General features: G+C 41.7%; 1 protein-coding gene across 9 annotated transcripts in view; it reads left to right on the top strand.

The window, feature by feature from the left end:
- The window catches only part of PIK3CB (phosphatidylinositol-4,5-bisphosphate 3-kinase catalytic subunit beta), an 89,985-nt gene that overhangs the window by 35,625 nt on the left and 37,660 nt on the right, over nucleotides 1-16,700 (top strand). For 7 of the 9 annotated variants that reach the window (XM_090147193.1, XM_090147199.1, XM_031596423.2 and 4 more), the window contains 2 exons: nucleotides 5,284-5,403; nucleotides 12,733-12,908. The gene's annotated coding sequence lies outside the window, so the exon portion shown is untranslated. The remainder of the gene's footprint in view (nucleotides 1-5,283; nucleotides 5,404-12,732; nucleotides 12,909-16,700) is intronic. The other 2 variants (XM_090147195.1, XM_031596424.2) reach the window with 1 other exon arrangement.

Below are 16,700 nucleotides of genomic sequence, written 5' to 3'. Positions count from 1 at the left end.
TGCATATATGGATCATTACAAATGGATCTGTTCAAACCAAATGATTTGTTCTTTGTCACCAACTTTGCAGCCACAGAAACAACCAGCTGAGTAATCACTTGTGCCCTACTCTGAACTGGAAGTGGAAATGAGCTGGAAAACGTTACTCAATTGATTCTGTTTATGAATCAATATAAAGCAAATCTAAGCACTTGTTTGTGAGTCATCAGAAATGAAAAGAACGCTATTGTTTTTATTTTGTGGTCATCTGCAACCTGGAACGTTGTGATTTGAGCTCCCGAGCACCCTCACATCTGACACACTCTCATGCCCAGAATCTCTCCAAGGATGCTGTGTATTCTGCAATTGCTGTTATCAACACCATCCAGCCCTCTCCAACACTGAGTGTGTCTGCAGGGTCTTCCCCTCATACAGAGACTGTGCTTGATTTCACTGTGCTGCTCTCAGATTCAGAGGATGGTAGATTGGCTAACAGAGACAGAGGGAAGAACTCTGTATCTGCCAGAGTTTTTTTTGTTAAGTGAGGTGTTCCACTTCTGCTTTGCCCAGAGGCATTTCGTTTCAAGGTGGCAGAGCAGAAGAGAAACACTTGAATCATTCTTGGAATTTTTTTAAGTGATTGGATTTTGGTTTGTTTGTTTGCTTAGGCTCTTGTTTGTTGATCCTAAATTGCCATTTGAAAGTTGCTGTCCTTTTCTCCTTTAGCTGAACGCCTTTCATTTCTCAGTGCCAATAAAAACTCTGCGTCTTTTGATTGTTTTATTGTCTTTATTGGAAGGGCTAAAGATTGTCCTTCCGTCTTGTCTAGTTCTAAACCAGAATGCATAGTGGGGTTACTGGGTTCCGTAGCCCTGAGTGCCATCGGGATGGATCACCTTACACAGTTGGATACCAAAGGGAATTTCACAGTGGTGAGCCATAGCATGCTGAGGCTGTGAGTAAAGTGAGCATGGGGCTGCTTCTAAGAGTGAGTCACTGCTGCTGGGTACAGAGCTCTGCTCTGAACCACCCCCTGGAGAAACAGAACCGTGATAGCTGGTTCTGTTTAATGAAGATAGGTAACTGAATTTAGCTTCAGATCACATTGCTAGTGTTATACATTTAACTTACAGAGGAACAGTGCCCCACATTTTTTAAAGTTACTCATGAAAATGCTTTGTGGTCTTTGTTCTGTCCATATTAAGAAAAGCAAAATAGATCATGGCTGTAATTGACCTGTAGTTCTGACACAGATCTCTTATGCAACTCATTTGGCTTACACCTTGGTATCCTGTAGTTTCTGTCTCTGCTTGTTTTATTTTGTGTTATTATTTTCTGTGGCTATTTTTATGTGATGAGAGCTTGCAGCTATATGCCTATTTTGGTTTGCTCATGAAGATTTTCTGTGAGATAAGTGGGCTTCATAGAGCAATCAGTTGTTTTGGATTGTGAAGTGAGGTAGTTCAGAACAGGCTGAGGCTTTTTTGGCTTTGGTATTGTTTTTGACCAACTATAAGCAAGGATTAAAGTGGAGCATGTAAAGCAAAACATTGCTGTGTGTAAAATTATCAATTAAAATATTTCATCTTGATATTGGTGCATTAATAATAGCCACCTTTAAGAGATGCAGAAATGTTCTCCCCTGTTGAAGTGAAGAAAGGCATAGGATGATCCTTCTGTGTGCTTCTATTGCTTTGCAGTATCAGGAGACAATTTTTTCAGATTCAGGCTTTCAATTGGATTTTAAATTTGGGCTGAGCTGTGCAGTGTGTGGAAGTTGGAGGTTGCTGGGATGTAACCACATGTGCACTGCAACAAGTTCTTCCTGCTCTGTGTTAATTCCTGACCTTGAGCTGTCATGGCAAAATTACTGTGAGTGAAAGTTCTTGAAGAATTTTCTGCCTATTGCTGCTGAAACGGAGGACTGGGATGGAGAAAAAATACATTGCTTTATTTTTCTCAGTATTTTGTTCACTGAAAGGCATTTGTTTACTGTATTCTCTGATGGTTCATCCTTGTCGTATCTCAGACTCGGTAAAATACTGCATTTCATCATTGCTGAGTGGATGCTATGGGAACTAACTGGGCCTGACAACCACTTGTCCAGTCCTCGGTGCTATCGAGAGCATGAAATGCATGAGACAGCTTTGATGTGGTTGAAGATGTGAAGCGAAAGCTGTTAAACCCCTACCTGTTTGTTTTTGTGTGTACAGGTGTCCGAAACGTCTGCTCACACTTCCAGCAGTGCTCCTGGTGTCTCCTCAGCACCTCCTTCCAGTGTAGATCTATTGCAGAGAGGAAGATGGCCAGGCAGTGGCTGTCTCGTGTCACTCTGTAACCTAACACACCCCAGGAACACTTTGCTCTCCACCAAATGGTTTGTGTATGCCCTGGCAGAGCTTGCGGGCAGCCTGTCAGATGGGTCTTGGAGCTGTTCTGTTGGAGAGGATTGCAGGGCCAGCAGCTTAGCCAAATCGTTTGTGTGGCATCTGACATCGCTTCTGAAAGATTTTTAGTGGAGGGAGAGGGGTTGTTTAATTTGTTTTTGGGTGGCCTCCATCCCCAGTATAATTGCATTTGGTTTCAGTTAGATGCAATGCAGAAGTTTGGGGCAGTGATTTCTTGTACATTTTCCCACTTTCTTCCCTACTGGTACAACTGTTTGTTGTACATTTGTAAATATTTCTGTGGATATAAAGAGGTATGGAGATCACTGTAGAGCTGTAGGAAGTTTGACATAGATCTTGATTGCCACCAAACAAATTTGCCGATTCTTGAATTATTTTGTAGGATTGCTAAGGATTTTCTTCAAACACACAGACAATTGACATTAGAAGTGTATCTGTGTAATGTGGGTTTGATTAAAGGATTCACAAAATCAATTTGCAAAATGCCTGTTCATTCAGAAGTTGCAGGCTATCCCAGGCTCTGCTTTCTGCTGGGTCCCTGGCACACTCTGTACAAGTGCCATCCATGTGGTCCCAGGGCAGGTGCCCAAGGGCTTTGTGGTTTGGGCTAAGCTCATGGTTGGTGACCAATGAGGGAGGCCCCAGTGCTGATGTCCAGGTGGCAGTTTGAGAAAAGGTGTGTAGTCATCACAGCCTAGGTTGTGTTCAGTGCTTGAGGCCATTGCTTCAGTCCTTATGATTTTTACTCTGTTTCCAGAGACTGTGCTTACATTCCTCTTGATGTGGTTGGGGTTCCGCGAGCTGTTATGGCCTTGGGCAGTTTTATTATATAGTCATTAGCCTTTGACAAACTTTCTTCTTGTACTTTGAAGGTAAAACGTGTACTGGTATCTGAAAGGTAGACTGGATGTGAGCTGCATTTACACCAATCTTTCGTAACCTCTGTTGTGCAGGTCTGAACATTGAAAAACGTTGGGTTAATTTTTTAGTGCCAAGCTTACTTGCTTTACTTTCCTTTCAAATGCACTTTTAGTCAGCAAATATAACAACGCTTCTATGTGACACGTGGTTCCAATTTCTAAACCTAGTAAAATGGCAGATGATTTGATATAGGGAAGAAATAAGGTCACGTCTTTTTGTTTGTTAGTTTGTTTAATCAGGCCTGATATCAGACAGCTGGTGCTGTGCATTTTACCTGCGATTCCTATGTTGTTTGGGAGCCTTCTCTGTGATTTGCCAAGCTCTATGGAAACATTTGTTATTGCTTGGGTAAATTGATGTGGTATTTGCATCGCTACCGCATATGCAAATTCAAAGCCCCATTCTTTGCTCTGTTGGTAACGATAAGCTTCCCAAGAAATGTTCCTCATCAGTTTAGGGCGGCGTGTCAGGCTCCCATGGTCTGATTTGTCTACAGCTGGCTGGTTATCCAGAGACCTCCAGAATGTTGGAGTACCTGAGTTTTAGTTAAAATAACCTGCTTCTGCTCCAGGCTTGGGGCTGTAGACATGCATCACCCCTCTGAGGCACTGCATATCATGGAAGATTGTTTGCTCAGATGGCAGTTCTGGAAGTAACACTATTTATATTTAACACTGTATTTATAGTGTGCAGTACTTCATACTCCCACCCAAGCCCCTACCTTTTGGTTTCTACTCTGACTTTTCTGGTTCTGTAAACAAAACCATTGGCATGGAAATAAAACATTAATGCATGACTGGTACTTTTGCACTGATTGGAAGAGATTTATCCTGTCCCTGTGTCCTTGCAAGTTCCGAGGCCTGCAAGGCCTTTATTTTTCTCTAGTCTTTGTGGCTGCTGTAGTTTCCTAGGCTTTAGACAAGGGCAGTTTTTGGATTAGTTCACACCTTTGTGCACCAAAAGCTTGCTTCCATCAAGTTGTATGTGGATCTGTAATTTCATTTCTTTTTCATATGTAAGCAGATAGGGCAGCAAGTACTTTGCTCCGAAACTGCTGAAGGAAACTAAGTTGCTTGATAGTGCTCTTCGTGCTGATTCCTGGGGAGATCCTGCTCTGCATGGGCTGGAGGAATGGCAGCCCTTGTTCCTGATCCTTGTGCTGTGCTCAGAGCTATGGGCACAGGGTGTGCTGCTGTTTGTGAGAAAAGTAGTTCCCTGCCTTGTGTTTTGTGGCTTGGCCTACAGGTGAAGAAAACCTGATAGCACTACTTTGTTTTCAGTGCAGGTTTAAATGTTTCTGTTTGTTTAATTTTGCTGAGAGAGCTTCGTTTGCAATGTAGAGCTAATGGAGGTGATGGCTCTACAGACGTCTTTTGTCCTGTGCACCTGCAGGATGTTGGTAAGAGGAGACCTACTGAACCATTCTTCTGCTGTTTCAAGGTTGAAATATGCATAGGAAGACGGGATGACTTGTGTCATCGAGTGCAGTTCTCCACAATAGAACTACAGATGACATTATACTCTTAACAATAAAGCAAAATGAAAGCTTACAGCCATGAATAAAAATGAGAGAATACTGCTAAGAGCGTGAGGGTAGCTTTGTGTTTCTCCTTTTGTTTTCTTTAATTGCAGAGGATGTGGGTTGATCTGATCCAAACTGAGTGTACAAAACATGTAAAAATATTTGCAGGAGCTGACAAATTCTTTTACCTTTGACTGTGTAGGAACACTTTGTTGTGATAATACATTTCTACATTGTTAGAAATGGCACTTTCCACATTTTTTTCCTTTTTCTCTTTGAGGATTTGGCATTCATTTAATAATTACACTGTATCATGCTAACATGCTATTGTATTTGAAAAGAGACAAAATATGTGGTTAGATATTTCTGCACAAGCAGTTTATGGCACTAAACAAACTGTGAATTGCTTGAACTCTCATTTTGTGAATTACATTGTTTGCTTTTCTTTCTTAGGTCGCATTTGGGTCATCTTGTAGAACCTTCTGAGAAAACAGGATTAATAGTAAGAAAACAATGGTTAGTAGAAGTAACTTCAGGATACAGTTGGACTGAAACGGGAACAGATTCTCTGAAGTAAGTATTACAGATCTTTTTTTTGCTTGTTATCAGTAGCCCAGTTGTTAGCATTAAAAAAGTCAGAAACCCCATGTTCCTTTCAGTCAGTTGGTAATGGTCATTAATGGTCATTCATTTGGACTCTGAAGCATCTACAACCTTGGTAGCAGTTGTATTTTAGGAAATCTGGACTGTCTTCACTTTTGTGTCTCTGTGTGTTCTGGGTGTGGCTTTGAGCAGGACGTGGCGTATTGCAGGCATCATTACGTGGAGGCCTCATGTTGCTGGCAAATGGGAAAGCCCTGTCTGCATCTCCATTGGAATCTGACATTAGATTTCTCTGTAGCTTTCTACTTCTGACCATCTGTGTGTGGCTTTGATCTTTTATTTATCAGCATTTTAAGTACAAAGTAATTATTGTTTCCTTTTGGACAGATTAAATTACTCTGTGGGAGTGAACGTGCTCCATCTTTTGTGAAGCCGTATATTTTTCTTAATGAAAAGAGCCACAAGAGTGTTTACTAAGTTTGCAGTGTTTACACTTCAAATGTGACAGGCAGCTGTGCTTAGAATGTGCCAAGTGTCAAATATGTCCTTTCTCCATTAGCCCTTAGTCGCTGTGCCATTTTGTCTGCTGACTCTCTAGTGCAAGGAAACTTGTATTCTAATTTGCGAAGTGTTAAAAATGGTGTGAAGGAGAGAGTGTCCTTCCCCCAGCACGGGCTGTAACTTGGTGACCAGAACCCACTGCAAGAAGTGGGACTGAAGGTCTGAGTCCTCTCCAGGAGAGTGCTTCACCAAAGTCTGCAGCCCCTGGTCTTGGTCTGTCCTTCCAGTCACTGATCTGAGGGAGAGGTGCTCCCTCTGCAAAATACAACACCCACACCGACCAAAAAACCCAATCATGTACGTACTTTACTCTATGGAAAGAAATGCAGTGTATGTACATGGACATACGTACACATGACGCTGCGAGGCATTGATATATAAGCCCAACACTGGCACTGCAGGACTTGTATGCAAGCCTGGTTGCTTTTAGGTACAGCCTCACGGGTTTTATTTGTATCTCCCTTTCTGCTGTCACAAAGCAATGAGCTGCATTGTGAATCAGCTATAACTGAAATGGCAAAATAGGATGTTGTTAGTCTTCATCTCAGCTCAGCCAGGCTGGTATCTCTGTGACACTAGCTGGGGCTGGGAGGAGGGATGATGGATTTTGCTGTTGGTGGCAATGTTGTCCCATTCTGCAGTTACATCACCCATCAAACCAGCAAAAGGCTTAAATTGTTGGATCTCAGATGTGTGTTTTTCTTCACCATGTCTCGTTAACTTCTGGCTTTTGTGAACTATAGGCTGAGACATCTGTTCCTCATTCATGGTATGAAGAAGCTTAGCTACCTGGCTGTGAGCTGTGTGCTTTGCTACCACATTCCCAAACGTTTAGATACTGGTACAACATTTTAATTTGTGTGCTTCAGTTGCTTGAGATGGGGAGTGTCGTAGTTTTTCCTGTACTTTATTCGCATCATCTGTGAGATACCTAAACGTTATCGCCGAGGTTAGAAATGGGGGGAAATCCGGATAATTTTCTGTCTGAAGCTGCTGTTACTCATGCTGTGTGCTACGTGAATGTGGTTTAACAAAGGCAGGAGGAGTGCCCGTGGCCGCGCCGTTAGCAGCGTGCAGGCGATGCGCATCTCCGCGCCGCGACCGCGCACCCCGCCCCGCCCGCCGCGTTGCTGCAGCGCCCCCTGGTGGCGGCCGGCGTTCGCGAGCTGCGGAGCCTCCATCGTCGGGAAGCGGAATTGGCGCTGCGACGAGAGCTTCAACTTGGTGCTGAGACCAAGAGTGGGACCGGGTGGCTCCCACAGGGCCTTTCCAGCCTAAATTGTTCTCTGATTCTTAGATAATCTTTGTTATTTTTGGTCCTTACGATGAGTGGCCAGGGCTGCTTTCAGCTTTACTAACATTACTCTCGTGACAGAAACGTTGTATGCAATTTTCAGGAGTATTCTTTTCTACTGTATGGCATTATGTTTCACGTTGTCTTTATAAATAAATGTCATGCTAGCTACATGAAATACATGCTAGCTGTTTGCTTTGGGCTTGTGTTGGTGCGTTTCTTTCAGTGCTTGTTCAGCTTGAGCAGCCCTGTTCACATGGCACGTGACTGTGAACCTCCATAGGGCTGACACTGACACGGGTACTGCAAGAAAACACACGGTGCTGGAAAGCAGAAAATCAGGCCAAATGGATCTTGCAAGAAATGGACCCCTTCAGGGAGAATGTCTGGACCTATGCATCTGCTCCAGCCCCTTAAGGGCATTTTTCTGACTTTCAGAATGCATGGCATCTCTGTGTTTGAACCCTAAGCATAGCCCACTAGTGTGATAAAGCTGTGTTTTGGCCTGTGCTCTCTCCTTTTAGGAGAAAACTCCTCACTAATTAATTTTTCATTGTTTTTAATTATTTCAGTGTAACCCCTCTTCCTAGCTGCATACAACTTGTCTGCTGGAGAGTAACTCTCTTTCCTGGAGGTTTTGATTGAAAGATCAGAACTAATTGAAAAGTGAATCTTGTAGTCCCTGTGTGAAGAGGTATCTATATATAGGAAAATCTCAATTTCTGGTCCTTTTTATAGAAAGAAGTTACCTAGCTCATAACTCAGATATGCAGTGTTTTAATAGCTGAAGGGAACAATTGGCTGCTGGTGAAATTTGATGGAGTGGGTCCATTTATACTATTTGAAATTAGATTAATAATTAACCATATGCACATTTAGATGCCTTATAAATTAAATATTTGCATTTCCTTTCCTCCGTATTTACAGTGAACAAATAATTATTCTGAATGAGAGAACAGCCAAGAAAAAACTAGGGAGTAGAATTAGTATTGCCTACTTTTTCATTTGACTGTGAAGAATAATCTTGTACAATTCCTGCATAGAAATAAAATGTGTGGAGAGAAGTGGAGAGGATACATGTTGTAGAATAAATGGATAAAATCACAGAATTTAATGCATCTTTTCAGATTCATTACAGATGCACTGTATTATCTTTTGAAATAAGAACAGAGCCCCACACTTGTTAATGTTCAGGTATGTGACCTGAGGAGCTGCTTTCTGACCTGCTGTGTTAAAATGACGTATCTCTTCTAGGTTAAGTTTCAGCTCTTTCTCCTCCTATCCCATCAATCTGTACTACTTGCCATGTGCCAGCTCTGCTCACCTCTCTGCTATGCCTGATTTTGTCTGCCAGGTTCCTGGAACTAACTCCCCCTGAGGTCAGAGCGTTTTGCATGTCTCTGTGCATGAACTGACTGTGAGAAACAACTACATTCCTTTGGTATTTTGTTCTCACTGTGAATAATATAGTGCCTGTGAGTTGTCTGAAGTCTATCAGAAACATGAGACTTAAGTTCTGTTCATTTCTTTGGTTCATCATGAGTAACCGTTGGATGCAGCAGGAGCTTGCTTTACTTGCCTGAGTGTAAAGTAATGAGGAGTCACTTCCTGCTGTCCTCATTCACACCCGTTCTGGGAAGTCCTCTGCATCTGTAGTAGCATTTATTTAGTAATGTTGTTCTCCACCTGTATGCTTGCTTTGCAGGAAAAAAAATCTGAAGATAACAATTTCATTTACATGTCAGTGTATACTTTAATTAAACTTTAATTGAATCATAGAATAATTTCCTTGAGAAGGGATAACCAGCTTGCTTAAAACTAAATTCAATTTTAATTTGAAACTGGTTAACATTTGCTTTTTTCCCTGTTTCCTAGGTCATGTTGAAGTCAATTGCTAATTCAAGTGCTCAGTATTTATTTTGTATTTAGGGGCATTAGAAACTCCATTCACAGTGGTTTTAAAATTCTTACTTCAGTTCCTAAAACTTAGTGCATACTGCCATGAGTGGAGCAGAGGAATGCCAGTAAGTAAAGCTCCAGTAGGTGAACAGATAAAGTAAGCAGGGGCTGTGGCAAAAGACCCTAATAATTCTCTTTTTCTTATTTGTGGAAAGTTATCTGTATTTCATGAGGAGAGTGAGAGAATCTAAGCTTGGGTAGCTGAGAATCTGCCCTTGGTACCACTCTGAGCACCCCAAGGGAATGGCATTTAAATAAGGCCCTTTGTGCTTTTTATGTAGATATTTTTAGAGAATCAAATGGTGGTATTTTTATTCCGATTTCTGGAGGAATCCTGACTTAATGGGCACTTAATTTTCCACTCCTTAGGGCCAACTTATGTTACAGTTGAAGTAAACCACTGGGAAATATTTATAGTAACATGTGATCTTTAAAAATAACTTTCCAGGCTGACAGTAGATATCTTGAATTCTTCAAATCTTTGTTATCATAGATAATAACTATGACATTCCTTGGGTAGAAAATCTCAGCTTTGCTAATTTAGGTAATTGCACTTGTAATGAAGTTGTTTGCATTTCTTTTTTAAATGTGTAAGCGGTTCGGACTGAAATGCACCTATTCAGTTCCATAAGGCCTGGGTAGTGTGAAATAACATATGGGATAAGAAGTCACACAGGAAAAAAATTAAAGTTTATTACTTTGTCTGAAGAAGCTGTGGATGCCCATCCCTGAAGGTGCTCAAGGCCAGGCTGGATGGGGCCCTGAGCATCCCTGCCTGCAGCAGGGGCTGGAACTGGATGGGCATTCGGGTCCCTTCCAACCCAAGCAGTCCTGTGAGTCTGTGATGACTTTGTGATGACTCAGGCTGTGGGCCCATCAGATCTGGTGGCAGCACTGTGAAATGGTGGCTATCTCAGTAGAAGAGGATGTCAGTTCTTCAGGGCCACCGACATGCATACTGAGCTGCTGCGTACTGGGCTTCAGAAGAAACTTGAATTCCTTCAGATATATAGGAGGAGTTGTGCCTTTAATTTGTTTATTTTAAATCACCTCCAAAGTTTCACAGGATATAAACTCTCCTGCATATTCTTATTTCGTTCCCCTAATGGTGCTAGATTCTTTTCCCTTATTTGCTCTGAAATGTTTCCTTCAATGTGTGCTCATCTTTTCATAGTAATCGATGTTTACCTAGTTAGAAAAATGATTACAAAGATTACGTTGTGTGAGCGCTCAGTGTTTCCTCTGCTTAGACTGTGTGATACGCTGCTTCTGCTTCCTAGAAAATTACTGTGGTCAGATTGTTTTCTGCTCTGTTTGGGACAGTCAGATGCTGTTTAAACGCTGTTTTTGTGTGTCTGGATGGGGTGGCCCTTTTTCAGCTGCTTTCACTGCCACAAGGCTTTTTTTAAAGCCCTTTGGCTGCCATGTGATAGAGAGGCCGTAGATAAAAGGGCGTATTGATCTCAGCGATGGTCAGCTTGGAGTGTGGTTCCTAACAGTTGTAATAGCCGTGAAACCTGGTTGAGCAGAGTGCTCTCAGCTTTTACATAATCAAAACAGTCACTTTCTGCCATTTGTCTTGCACTTGTAAGTATTCATTAGTGGAAACAAAAATAAATCAAGTTTTGTGTTCAAGAGTTTATTTTGTAACCTAACTACTTCTAACCTGAGGGGCTGTACGTATTGGTGCCCTTAAAAATATGCCCTTGTTTAGAATAGTAAACAAAGTGATGAGTAGATGAAACTTATTTCATATGGAAGCCAACCTCTGGCACACAAGTGGCTTCTGCCCCTGCACTTCCCTTGGCTTGGTGCTGAGGAGCAGCCCAAGGCTAACTGCTGTGAGGTAGTGCTGAAGGTGTCAGAATGTGTCTCCAGTGCTCATATGTGGGTGTTTATATTCACCAGCTTCCTTGCAGCTTCTGTGGTTGTTTTTTTTTTTATTACACTCCAGGACAACAGATCAAATGTTGCACTGGATTTTACTTTGTTGTTCATTTAGTTTGGAATAGAAAAATATGCCTTAAAAATAAATGTTAAGAGATTTGTAGTGAGATGGCAAGTGTATGGGAAGCTTCTAATTAATGTTGTTCTATGATATTTCATAACTTGGCCTTTTTTATTATGTTGGATTTAGAAGAACTTACTTGACACAGATTAATGTTGACTGTTCCTTATGAACCACGTGGGCAAATATGTGGGCAATTGTTTTGCTGATATGACAAAGTGCTTTAAAATGAAATAAAACTAGCTTTTTATCTAGCAGGTGAAACAAAACGTGCAGTTTCCTCTAGTCCTTCATCACTGATTCTTTTTCTTTTCCATATCTATAAGCCAGCACAGATTTTATTTTTCCAGAAGACAACTAACCAATGTTGATGTTAACAAACCAGTTGTGCTGGATGAATCTCAAGACCTTTCTAAATAATTTTAAATGTTTCTCAGGGAAAATACTATTTTACAATTGAGGAAAAAGAAAGTATGGAGAAATCCCATGAGATGACAGTGGAAAAAAGAGAAAATATAAAGACATGTGAAGTCAACTTTTAATTCTAGCCTGTCTTTCTGGACTGGAGACAATTTGAAATCTCTTCAATTTAATGATGAGCTATAATTTTCCTGCATAATGTTAAGATTCTATTCTCCACTGTGTTTGCTGAAATTCTGTATGGATTGTTATTAAATTTGTAGGTTGAATTTGAGCTTCAGCACTCATTCAGGTCCTGCCCACTCTTGTCTAGTGAAAACATCCAAGGGTGAATGCATCCCAGGATGGAGACACACAGCCTCTCCAGACTACCTGCTTTAGCATTTGATGACCCTCATTTAAAAACAAACAAACAAAACAGCAGTGGCATTCTAAAAATTCTCTACACGCATTTTACAAATTCATTGCATTGTTAGTCCATTCTGTGACAGGTTTGCCCTCTGAGCTTGCTAGAACTCTTGTTTAGCTCTTAATTTCAGGACAGCCCTATGAAATCTCTATCCTTTCCCAAATTCACTCTGCCTTTCACATCTTCTTGAGTATCTTTGTGTCAGATATTTGCACCTTCTGTTATAATCCCTTAGCATGAGCAAGGTAACTGGTTGACACAGGTCAGACTGAGCTTACCATCTCTGACAACAGTGGTGTACTGACTTAGCAGCTCAGTGCCTTCTTGTTTTAGTCTCCAGGGAATTGAGTTTGCTGCCAGCTGATTGTGTCTACCTTTTCAAATCTTAGGATCTATTGGTCTAAATGATGTCTTTTAATACACGAAGATGCTCTGAAGGTATGGGTTTTGTTCCTTGATATTATGTAATGTTCAGCAGTTCTGCTGATGCCTGTCCTGCTGACGGTTGTCCACATTTTATTCACAAAGACTGTGTGCCCAGGCATTCAGCCCTACAGTGCCACGTTTTGCTTAGGGCAGAAAAGAAGTGGCTGGCAACTCACAGATGTACTGTGCATGCCTTGCTTTTGACCATCACCTTTCCTGCAGCCCTCTTAGGGATTAGTGAAGCAGCATCCTGCTGGTGCTCACTTCTCCAGCCACGAGATGATGAGAAAGTGCTTCTGCTGGGGAGCGTGTGGGTGCAGCTACAAAGTCTCCAAGAGCTGTTGGCTTCTGGAATAAGACTCAGCACCAGAGCCATCTCTTCTGTCTGCCTGGATGTGGTAAGTCATCTGGAAACAGAAACCACAGTAAGATGAGAACAACAGCAGCAAACGCTGTGCCTGTGAACACACAGCTGTTCTGGTTAGCTCTTAGAGCCTGTGGTCTGTTGGCCTTGAACTGTCTAGTTATCTTGTGATCGAGGTCACAGTACAGAGAAAAGACAAATTTTGTAACTTTCGCATTGATTTCACAGAAGAAATTCTCACGCTCTGTGGGAGTCCTTATTTGAGCTATTGAGAAGTATTCGTCTTGTGCAGGCATTTAATCTTCTAATTGCTTTTGGCTGGGAGTCCTTTCTCGCAGCTGAAGGCAGCAGGAGGTGTTGCTCCACGACCCGTGGCTGTGCCAGGAGGCGGCCCTGCCCTGCACCCAGCTCTGCGTCACCACTGCCGGCTATGGGAAGCGGCGTGCCAGCCTGCAGGCTCTGTTGGCTGGAAGCTTGAAAGAAAAAAAATACCTAAAATCTTGGCTGGCTCAGCTCTCAGATCTTGCTGAGGGAGGGCAGTGTGATTTTCTATCATTTATATCCACTGATGAAACTGTGTCCTGGGGCCGTAGTTACCTGACACACACCTCTTGGATGGCGCTGTACAAAAAAAGCCGGTAGGGCAGTTCTTCCACTCAGTTTTAATGCTTGATGCATGCACCAGAGGCAAGGCCAATAGATGGGAAAACTGCAGGCAGTTGTCTTGGTTCACAAAATCTGATTGTAGATCCTCTACTTTGTGCTCCATCTGTGTATAAAGAAATAATTTATGTGCAACACTAAGTTCAGAGCAAACTTACAGTTTGTGTTGGATGTCTGTGCTGTCAGTGCTTCGTGTCTGTGACTTAAAGCAAACAAACAAAAAAACACAAACAGAAACCACCAAAAACATTTGGTATTGAGGTTTGCCATATTAAGTTCAAGCAGTCATTGATTAGATACTTGTTTCCAAGTTGTTGTAACAACTGCTCTTTCCCTCAATGGAATTTTACAAGTTTCTTATGCCTGTGTTGAAAGTTGGTGACTGTAAGCAGATCCTGTGGAGCCTCAGCCTTTGTCCTGTCTACATTAGAAGATACTAATTTTTAAGTCTTGCTTCTTGGAACATGTTAAGCTTCTACTGGTGCGCTAACATGTTTTGAACAATATTGTGTAAATATTGTGGAACACATCTAGAATGGGATGGCAATAGATACAATCTCATGCTGAATTTAAATAGAAATTACTGGTGAAATAACTTATTACAAATTAATATCATTTCCTCTTGCTGTGCCTTAAGTTAGCACTCTATAGAGGTGATACCATTTTCTTCTACCACAGTGACCACAGAATGCTACAGAAAGTAGACTGAGCACAGAAATATGTGCACACATGTATGAAAATGCTTCGGTTTTACACCATGCCAATGAATTTCCCTGTGACTGCTGTTTTCAGTTACAACAGAACTCTGGCAGAGCTGTGGGTAGAAGCAGCTGAATAATAACATCCCATTTAAAGACCCTCTTGTTAAAGATACGCTAATTGATAATGAACTGTGCTCTGTGGTTCTGGGGGTGGATGCTCTGTTGTTCTAATAGTGTAGTGTGTTGCATTACGGGATGAAATTTTCTTTCCTTTAGACATTTTAAGAGATCTCTCACCATGGTAAGCTTTCCACAGCCGTGGATGAGTGAAGGGTTGGATTTTTAATTAATCTGGTAAAGATCTGGTATTTTCATTCCTGACTTTTTTCATTGCTTGATCCCCCACAAATCTTGTTTTGCTTCAATCCAGTCTGATGCAGTTCAGTGATTTGTTATTATTTTAATTTTTATTTTATTGGAAATGAGAACCTTATGATAATAAACTGTTATTTGATGGTGCTGATAATTATAGGAACTTCCTAGTTGTTGCTTCTATTAAGTAAAAATATTTGTAGTTATGTATTTTTGCTTTCTGAAATTTAGAGGGTTTTTTTTCCTGCTTGAAAACCCTACTATCCTTTTATCCAGTACAAGCAGAATATGAAGAGAGCTGCAGTAATATGTTGGCAGTAGTCATGCTTCTGTAAGCCTTCAAACTGCAGTAAGGCTGAGGGGGAAAGCTTTTAAATGGGTCTTATTCCCTGGGTATTTAAGTGGCAGGTAGAGGTTTGGGTTCCTCCTAGCCACCCCTCTTTTGGTACTGGAGATTTTCATCACCTGAGATTTTTCCAAATGTAAAATGAATCATTTCATCTAATTGCTGAAATGGAAGAGATGGAAAGCAGTGCTAAAGAATGAGACAGAGATCTGGACAGTGTACGTTTCTAGAGTGGTGATTTAGATTGTGCTAGTTGTTTAAAAATGATCAGTAGAAGTTACCACTTACTGATGGGTACAGAATATTAACAGCCAAGGAGAAGTTACACTGCAGCAGCTGGTTGTGCTGGTGGTGTATGGTGTTACTGCAGGCACGTTCAGCTTTGCCCCCAGCCTGCATGCTGGCTTGCTTGATTTATTTCACTGCAAGCTGTCCATATCAAGTAAAGCATTGCAGAGGCTTTCTAAGGTACTGCCTACGTATCCCTGCTGTCAGTGAGGACCATGATGCATATGACAAGGGATTACTTGGTCTAAAAGCCTACCAATTATAAGGAGTTTTGTGTTGAGTTGCATTTCTGTGAAATAAGCATATCTAAGAAATTAAACTTAACGAAACATTGACTCCTTTATATTGTAAAGCCTGTATTTATTTGCTGATGTTGAGACTTTTCCCAAACAGAGCAGTTCTGAATGAAAAAGGATAAGAATCTGGAGATGGGGGGAAACGAATCTTGGTCTAGTTTTGGCAGCCCTGCCTGCAGCAGGGAGCTGGGGCTCCATGGTCCTTCAGGTCCCCTTCCAACCCAGGATGTCCTGAGGGTCCATGCAGCCCCTCGGTTATGACATGGTCAGTCTCCCTGAGTTCTGTGGTGCATTCAGCCATGGTGTGCTGCTAGATTTTGTGGATGTTTGCTTTGAGGGGGAAAAAAAAGATAAAAAATGATGTGGGATTTGAAAGCTGTATTCATGAATGTGTTATGTGTCTGTTTGGGAGGTTTGATGCACAGCATGGTGATTATCTGTAGTTCTCTGACATGACCACGTGAAGCAATTATGCAGCGTTGTAAGGCATACATACACATGCTTAGCACTTGAGAAAGGTTTATCATTTATTAATGGATTTGGCATAATGACTTAAAAGGAACAGCAGAACGTTCAGCCAACTTCCTAGGCAGGTAGTTAGCAGCAGTGACTGGAGTTCAGAACGTAGTTGTGCTAATTGCATTTTCTTGTTTCTCGAAGATGTTCTGTGATGCTGTGAACAGCAGCAGCCCGGGGTGTTGGTTACACCCTGCTGCTGTAGGAGAAGTGCCTTCTGTTAAGCAGGAGTGGGAAGGGGATGGAGAAGAGAAGGAGGGATAAAAGCTGGGGGAGGTGAAGGACGAAGGGACGTTGCACCAAAATCTGTTGGATTTTGGTTTTGTTTTGTTTTTTAAAAAGAAAGACTGTTTCTCTCATCTGGTGTTGTCCAACAAGAGTTAGGTAGAGCATTAATCTGCTCTGTCCTTAGAAGTGATTTACAGCAGTCTTTTACAGCACTTCCCATCCCTCTGTCAGCTGAGGAGCAGGGAAAGCTAAATACTCGAGTGAGTAGTGATTGATGGGAAAAAGCATCTTTAGAGAGGTGATTGAAAATACAAGACTTGGAAGGTCAGAAAATCTAGTAGTACTACTAAGGGTAATGAAAAACAACCTGAAGTTGTCAAGAAGTCAGTGAAGTGCATTGCAGCAGATCACACAAA

This window comes from Phasianus colchicus, chromosome 10, assembly GCF_987193195.1.
Source record: "Phasianus colchicus chromosome 10, bPhaCol1.hap1.1, whole genome shotgun sequence".
Taxonomy (NCBI): Eukaryota; Metazoa; Chordata; class Aves; order Galliformes; family Phasianidae; genus Phasianus; species Phasianus colchicus.
This window is presented reverse-complemented; position numbering and strand designations above follow the sequence as displayed.